Consider the following 7,932-nt stretch of genomic DNA (forward strand, 5'->3'; position numbering starts at 1 on the left):
TGTGGCTAAAGCCCAGGTTACAGTGGGCCCAGAGGGGCCACCGAGCCAGCCAATGGCCATTTCCCCAGTCCCTGAACATAGAATCAGAAGTTTTGGTATACGTGGCAGTTGGTATCACTTATGTCGATTTGGGCTCCCCAAGAACCCACATTGCTGGGATGAGACGTACAAAACACTGCCTGGGAAATGGTTGTGAAGGACAGTGGGGAGGGGGATGAAACAGCCTGGGAGACTCCTCCAACCTCAACGCGGGTCCCACGTGAGGGAGGAAGGGGGGAAACGAAGGGAAGAAGGAAGGTCCCGGCTGGCACTGTAGGTCAAGTGAGATCTGACAAGGCAGACGGGGGGGTCCCTGAGCCAAAGTCACACGTGGAAGGAGTCTTGCCTCTTCCCTCGGGCAGGCCTCCTGGGTTCCCCTGCCCGCTCACCTGTGGCTGGAGCGGCCAGGGGCACACGGCCTGGGCACAGAGGGGGCTTCAGGGCCAAGCAGCCGGGACATGGGTAACTCTCCCTCTCCAAGTAGGAGGCCCGAGGGGGTGCCCGTGCCCACCCCGGGCTGGGGGGACGGGGGACACAGTAGCGCAGGACCCTTTGCTTCCTTCTCCCCTGGACTCTCCACAGCCCCATTTGCATTTGGCTAGTTTAGGCTGATTTTCGCATCCCTTGGCATGCATTTGGAATCAGTTATTCTGCCAACGTTTGTTGAGCACTTACTAAGTGCCAAGGGTGTGCTAAACACTAAAAGTGAAAAGAAAGACAGTTAGAGGCTGTCTCTGATTAAACAGTTTTCGATCTGGCAGACAAAGCAAATACGTGAACAACTAGGGGCAAGGAGCTATTAGATATCCGTGACACAGTCTTCGTAGCCTAGCGTGGACTTGACGGGAGAGGCACCTGTCACGTGGTCGGTGGGGCGCACTGAGGAAGAGCTTCATCAGTGACACTTCAAGGCTGGAGTGGAGTCTGAATGGTGAGGGTTTCCGCAGGCAGACAGGTCAGTGGAGGCTGGGGGACTGGAGATCAGGGCACAGCATCCGAGGCGTGAACAACATGGGGTACTTTGAAACTGCAAATAACTGAATATGTCTGGAGTTTAGGATGCCAGGAGGGGAGCAGCAAGAGGCAAGACTGACCTCGAGGTCAGATCACGGAGGCAAATTATACGGGCCTCACGAAGAGACAGGCTGTGAGGCACTGCTGACACTTTACGGGCAGCACCACGACCAGATTCACATTCTTAAGACGAAACACCCTGATGTGTTGGCAGACGATGGACGACCAGGAAGAAGTCAGGTTCAAAGAGGCCCTCCTGATAACTCTGGGGAGAAAGGATGAAGGTCTGCCATACCAGGTGGCAGCAGAGATGGAGATGCAAAGATGGATGCAAGAGATGCTCAGAGGATAGAACCTACTGGATGTGGGTTGGACCTGAATGTGTTTTCGCTGCTACCTGGGTACACGGTCATGCACAGCGGGGAGTGGACAAAGTGTCAAGATCAGTGTGGAACACACTGGGTTTGAAAGGCCTTTGGTTAATCAGCTTGGAGACATCCAGCCAAGAGCCAGTTGGCCAAGAGAGTATGACAAATAAGAACATGTTCTGGCCTGGGTAAGAAAACGAGGATGCTTTTCAGTCACTTAAATATTTGAGTGTTTTCTACATGCGCTAAAAAGAGAGGGGCTGAACAGGACCGTCTAGCAGGGACTCTGAAAAGAAGTGTGACAAAGAGGAAGTCAGCTAATCCCGCCAATTACACAGATAACGCCGCATGCTGGGGCGGTTCCTATTTTGAACAGAGACGTCGGATGTTGGCACCCAACAATTTTGGAGAAACTCCACTGCTTGCCTTGTTTCTCGTTACCCCTGCAAAGATGATTCCAAACACTCCAGTGGGACAGAAAGTGCCACGGCTACGTTCCAGCGGCAGGAAAAGCATGTCTCAGGAAGGTGCCCATTTACCTGCTCGAGCAGGGTGCTCTGAGGGGACAGACGTTGCACGTAAGGCTCCTTTCCCTGTCCTCCTTGTATCACCCCCTCTGCCTCCGTCAACCCCTCCTAGTCTCCTGAAGACAGGATGTTAGTGATGACGACCGTCAGGATGACATGACAGGTGAGATTCATCAGCACTTCACCAGACACTAATTATGCGCCTACTCTTCATCATCTGGGGGGACGCTCCATCCTCCAGAACGCCTAGCTGAGGGGGTGCCATTAAAATCTCATCATAGAAGCAGGAAGAAATCAAGGCTCAGCAAGACAAGTAATACGCCCAAGACCACGTGAGTAAGTGGTGGAGTCTGGGTTACAACATTCTGGTCTTTCTGGCTCCAAGCTTGAGCTCTTCACCACCACGGGGGCTGCCTCTGGGGGATCCTAGCCTCCTGGGCCCCCTGCCCACTTGCTCAGGCCCTGGAGCCCTGGCCTCCATCACTGTGTCACTCTGGTGGCAGGTTCCAGGGTCCTGGAGCTACTGGAGGAGAAGAGAGAGGGAAGCGAAGTCCTCCTCTCCTCCAGCCCCGCTGTCCGGCGAGGGAGCAACCCTGAAAGCTGAGACTGCCGGCGGCCGGGAGGCTGACAGCCTATCTGTGCTAGGGCACAATTGTTTGGACAGGTTTCCTGGCAGCCGGGCACCTGCAGTCATATGTACAACATGGGCTTTTGTTTCTAGAAGAAAAGCTGCTGTCAGATACCTTATCAGAAAGGCTTGGAGCAGGGCTTCCTGGGAGGAGGCCCCACTCAGGATACTTCCTGTTTTCTCCCCAAGCTCCTGGTCTCCATCTTACCAAACACTCTTCGGAGACCCCTTTTCCCAGGCTGCGGGGCAGCCTGCGTGGTAAACCTCCCTGTATAGGGGTTCAGTCCTGGAGGCCGTGAGGTCCCGCATCTGGTGCATGAGATGGAGAACCCGTGCCGAGTCCCCGAGGCTCAACTCCCTGCCCTGACAGTGGGGCTGGGGAGCACACGGAGTGGAGTCTTAGTTCCATCTAGGGAGCTGCTCCAGTGGGGAGCAGAGCAAGCTACTCCCCAGACCAAACACGCAACCACAGAGTATCAGACCCAAGAAAGGGCACAGAGGCTAAGGCAGCCCCAAACTTGTCGCTTAAGGTGATTATGAAATGACTTGCCCAAGATCACATCCATATTAAGCTTTACTGAAGCAACACTTTCTCTGCCCACCTAACCAGCTCCTATCTATCCCTCGGACTGGGTTCGAGGACTGCCTCCTCTGGTTCCCAGACAGCTCTGGCCTCTGACTAAGGTGGGGTCCCCCTTCTCCACCCTATCACACCTTACCCATCTCCCCCATGAACCCCACCTCCCTCTGGACGGGAACCAGGTATTATTTCTCTGTTTTCTTTGCCTCTTGCACAGAACCTGACACCAGGTCAAAGTTTGATAAAAATGGCATCGTTAAAACTGTCACACCCGGTCTCCCCAACGTGCTAAGTGTCCTGTCCACCACTGAAATGGAAATTCCACTTCGCGAGAAGCTAAAGATGGGCCAGGGGTGCTGTGTATCATCACTCATACTGAGCAAAAGGCTGGCGTGAGGGCAGGGGACACACCCACTTCTAGTTCTTCAGTTAAAACGTGATGGAAATGGACTTCTCGCCGGCACCTTCACGCTCGTCATCTGGCACCTGGCATCACCTGGGGAAGAGAGGCGGCCCCTCTGATGGGGCCGGGAGGATGGAGGGTCTGCTCCCGTCCCAGCCCCACACCCTGCTGTGCAGAGCAGTGAGGGTGGCTTTCTGACGCAGCGAAGGAAGATGGGGAGCTCACGGTGGCTGAGCAGGAAAAGGAAAGAGGGCAGGAAAACGATACCTATTTGGGACCTACTATGTGCCAGGTCCCATCCCAGAGTTTTCAAAGTCATCTGATCAAGTATCGATGGTGTATGAGGGTGGATGTTATAATCTCCATTATATGGAGAAGGAAACTACGGTGAGCAGCTCGCCTGCAGACACACGGCTAACGTGCAGCTGTGCGGCGGTTAGAACTCAGGCCAGGCTGCTGCCACGGCCCCTGCTTCTCCCCAGGCGCTAAGCTGCCTCTCCAGGAGCTGAAGGCCCACTGTCTGTGCTTCTCCTGGCCTGATACTCCCACACCGTCCCCAAGGCCACCTCCACCCCACCAGCCGCACTCCTGGTCTCCTCACTACCTCCAATGAGCCTGGAAAGTCATACACTTGGCTATTTTGCACCTTTATTAGGACCAGTGGAAACAACTACGTTAACTGAAGATTCCAAAAAGGAGGTTTACCTGATAAGCACATGCAGAGGGGGAAGGTGTGTGCGTAGCCCCAAGCCACCAAAACCTAGTGACCTTCCATTCACTGCCCTCATTCCATTGGTTTTCCACAAAAACAACACAGGGCCCTGGCAACATTCAGGGTAAAAACATCAAATTGCTTCTTAGGGAAAAACATACTGTGTTGTTTTTCCGCCAGACTGTCTCCTGGTACCAAGCATGCGCCCTTGCACAACTCGGCCGTTCCACAGCCTCAGCTGTGGGCACTGATTTTGTAAGTGGTGTCCACTGAGTACACACAGCAATGTGACACAGTGTGACACAGTGGGAAGGAACCCTTCCACCTAAGAGCAGGAAGTAAAAGGTGGCATCACCAATAGTCCCAGTAATCAGGTGTCACACGTGGCAACTTTTAAATAAGATTTGTGAGACATGTTCACACCCCCCCACCAGGTGGAGAGCGTGGCCAGGACGGTGAGAAGGCTTCTTCGAAGGCAACCCTATCGCGTGGGGAGCTGCTGGGAGGAGTCAGGCCTGCGTCCCTTCATTGGCTGTCCTGTCGCTTACTCTCCCCGTTTCCGTAAAAAGCAATGACTGCTTCACTTCTGTACAGTCATCTGTGACGTGAAACTTGAGGATCTCCCAAACTCACCCTCAACGGCCAGCACAACCTCAGAACAACTAGGGCAGGAGGGCAAAAGGCATCATGGGGAGCGGCCCAGGTAAGCTGCGCGCTCACAGCAATAAGATGGATCTTACCCAGCGTGACCCATCACAGCATCGTTAGCAAGAAAACAGAATTCCAGATATGACTACTTATATTAATTTCACTAACAAACCTGCCTTCCAAAATGAAAAACCCCACCATGGATCATTTTAAAGGTGCTGCTTGGCCAGAGTCTGCTGCTTTCGTGACTAAATTATCTTGAACAGCCTCCAGCCCTAAATGTCCTCTCCTCAGCCACACCCACTGCTTTTCCAACATGAATTTACTGTCCTCCAAAGACCTAGAGCTTCCTTTGAATTTACAGCCATTGTTTTTATAATTTCTTAAATACATAGCTGTGTTTTAAGTTTTGACTTTGAAATAATTTCACTGAGAAAGTAGATTTGGCTAAAGGGATATGGCTTCCACATTTTTAAGAAAATCATCTTAGGTTATAGTTTCAAAGAAGACAAATGATCGTCTGGAGTCAACGCTCAGGCAGGAGAACCTCCGTCAGGTTGTACAGACACAAATGTCAGAGCCCCTGACGACCACTGTGCTCAAGCTGCTCACAATCTCGTGGCAGAGACAGACAGCACCTTAGGAACTCCAGGCCGGTACAGCAGGTGCTGTAGCAGATGTCTGAGGCCCGAGAGAACACATTCTGCCTTAGGGGTGCCTGGGGGCGGCCAGGGGAGTGTCCTCAAAGACGGGACGCTAGAACTAAGTTTTCCTTTTTTCTTTTACTGCTTTTTTTTTTTTTTTACTTAAAAACAATTTTAATAGCTTTGTTGAGATATATTTGACACAAAATAAAATAAACAGAACATACTTAAAGTGTACAATTTTATGCATTTTGTCACACGTGTAGTAGACCCACAGAACCATCCCCACGGAGAAAATAATGACCGTTTTCACTAACCTGAAGTCTCCCCGTACCCGTGTGATCCCTCTCTGCCCCTCGCACCCCTTCCCAGGAAAACCATGATCTGCTTTCTGTCGCCATACAGCACTTGGCACTTCCTAGAATTCGATATGCACGGAATCATACGGTACATATTCTTTTTGTCTGCCTTTGTCTATCAGCATACTTATTTTGAGATTCCCATACTGTCGTGTGTACAAAACAGTTCATCCCTGCTTATCACGAGCAGCATTCCATTGTCTGACTCTATTCAGAGTCTGTTTATCCATTCACCTGAAGAGGGACATCTGGCATTGCTTGCAGTTTTCAGCTACTACAAACAAAGCTGCGTGAACATTCGTGCAAGTCTTTGCATGAATATATGCTCTCATTTCTCCGGAGCAAATGCCTGGGAGTGGATTGGCTGGATCACAGAAACTGCCAGGCTATTTTTCAAAGTGGTTGTAGCAGTTTATACTCCCAGGAGTCATGCAGGAGCATTCCAGTGGCTCCACATCCTTGTCAACACTTGCTGTGGTCGGGCTTGTTAACCTGAGCTGCTCTAACAGATGTGTGGAGGGGTCTCACTGTGGTTTACTTTCCATACGCTGCTGACGAATGACATTGAACATCTTTTCATGTGTTGTTTGCCATCTGCATATCTTCTTTGATGAACTGTCCATTCAATTCTTGTGTCTGTTTTCTATTGTTTATGTTCTTATTTTCGAATTCTGTCCCATATTTAATCTGGATACAAGTCCTTTATCAGATATACAAATTTCAAGTATTTTCTCCCAATTTAAGGCTTATCTTTTCATTTTCACTTAGAGATAAATTTGGAAAGATACGTGGAAGTAAATTAAGTTGTGGAATTATGTTAAAAGTCACTCCAAGAGGAAATAACACAAAGGAAAAGGATGAAGGTGAGAAATACCCTGGTGAGTCCTAAAAGCTGCAACAGTTTTGGGTGGCTTGTGGGTGAGTCGTGGGAGGCTGTGGCATGTATAACGTGACTACTATGCTTCTGGCTCTGTTCTAGGCCTCTATATACGTTGATTTTGCTTAATCCTCTCAACAACCCAGAGAACAAAGGGTTGGTGGTCGGAGATTGATTTCATAAATGAGGCAAGTGGGATCTGGGGAAATCAGGTGGTTTGGCCAAGGTTTCAGCTCTACTGAGCAGCAAAACCGAGAGTCCTCATCCAAGTCCAGGCGGGTGTATGGCCCTCTTCCACATCTGCCAGAAACCAGATGGAGCAGGTAACGCAACCTGAGGCTTACGGGAAAGGCCAACTGGTCGACATGGTGACAAAGTCCGAGTCTTTCACCTCCTGAACACCTGTCCCCAAAGGCACCGTCAGGAGATGATGGCCATCTGTTCCCTACGCTCACCTGAAGGACTGCAGGAGAAAACTGGCACAAAGTAGAGCTGTGAGACAATCAGGTCATAAGTTACTAAGAAAACAGGCCTTTGCATGAAGGGTAATGAGGCACTAGGACAAATTTCTAACAAAATATCTAATATTTATTGAATTTTCTTCCAAGCATTAAGGGCTTTGCATGGAACATTTCACTGTATTCTTCTGATAACCACACGTGGGTAGGTACTATAATTGTGCCCAATTTGCAAATGAGGCTCCTGAGGCCTGGCGGTTTCCAAGTGCCAGGGTCACAGCGTGAGCGGCAGGGCTGGAACTGAAGTGAATCTGTGTCTGACTTCAGCCACTAACAACGGCTGCCTCTTGGGCAGACCCCGGGTTTCTACTATGGAGGATGCATCAGGGCAGGGCAAGTACGTTCCCATGGGGGCTAGAGGCAGGGCAGCCTAGAAAGGGACCCCACTTGGAGTGAAAGGCCTGACTCTGCTGCCACGGTAGGGGGCCATAAAATAAATCTGTGATCCCAGGAACGCCAGCCACCATCACCAGCGCCGGCCCCGGAGCAGACGTCTGCAGGACGACAGATGGTCGCTTTCCTCGGAAGAGAACAGCCGCACATGGTGCTTCTCCTGGAGGCCAGAATGACCTCCTCCCATCTCGTTAGATTCAGAGGATGTCTTACCAGGGACAG

Source organism: Balaenoptera acutorostrata, chromosome 9, assembly GCF_949987535.1.
Source record: "Balaenoptera acutorostrata chromosome 9, mBalAcu1.1, whole genome shotgun sequence".
In the NCBI taxonomy this organism is placed as follows: domain Eukaryota; kingdom Metazoa; phylum Chordata; class Mammalia; order Artiodactyla; family Balaenopteridae; genus Balaenoptera; species Balaenoptera acutorostrata.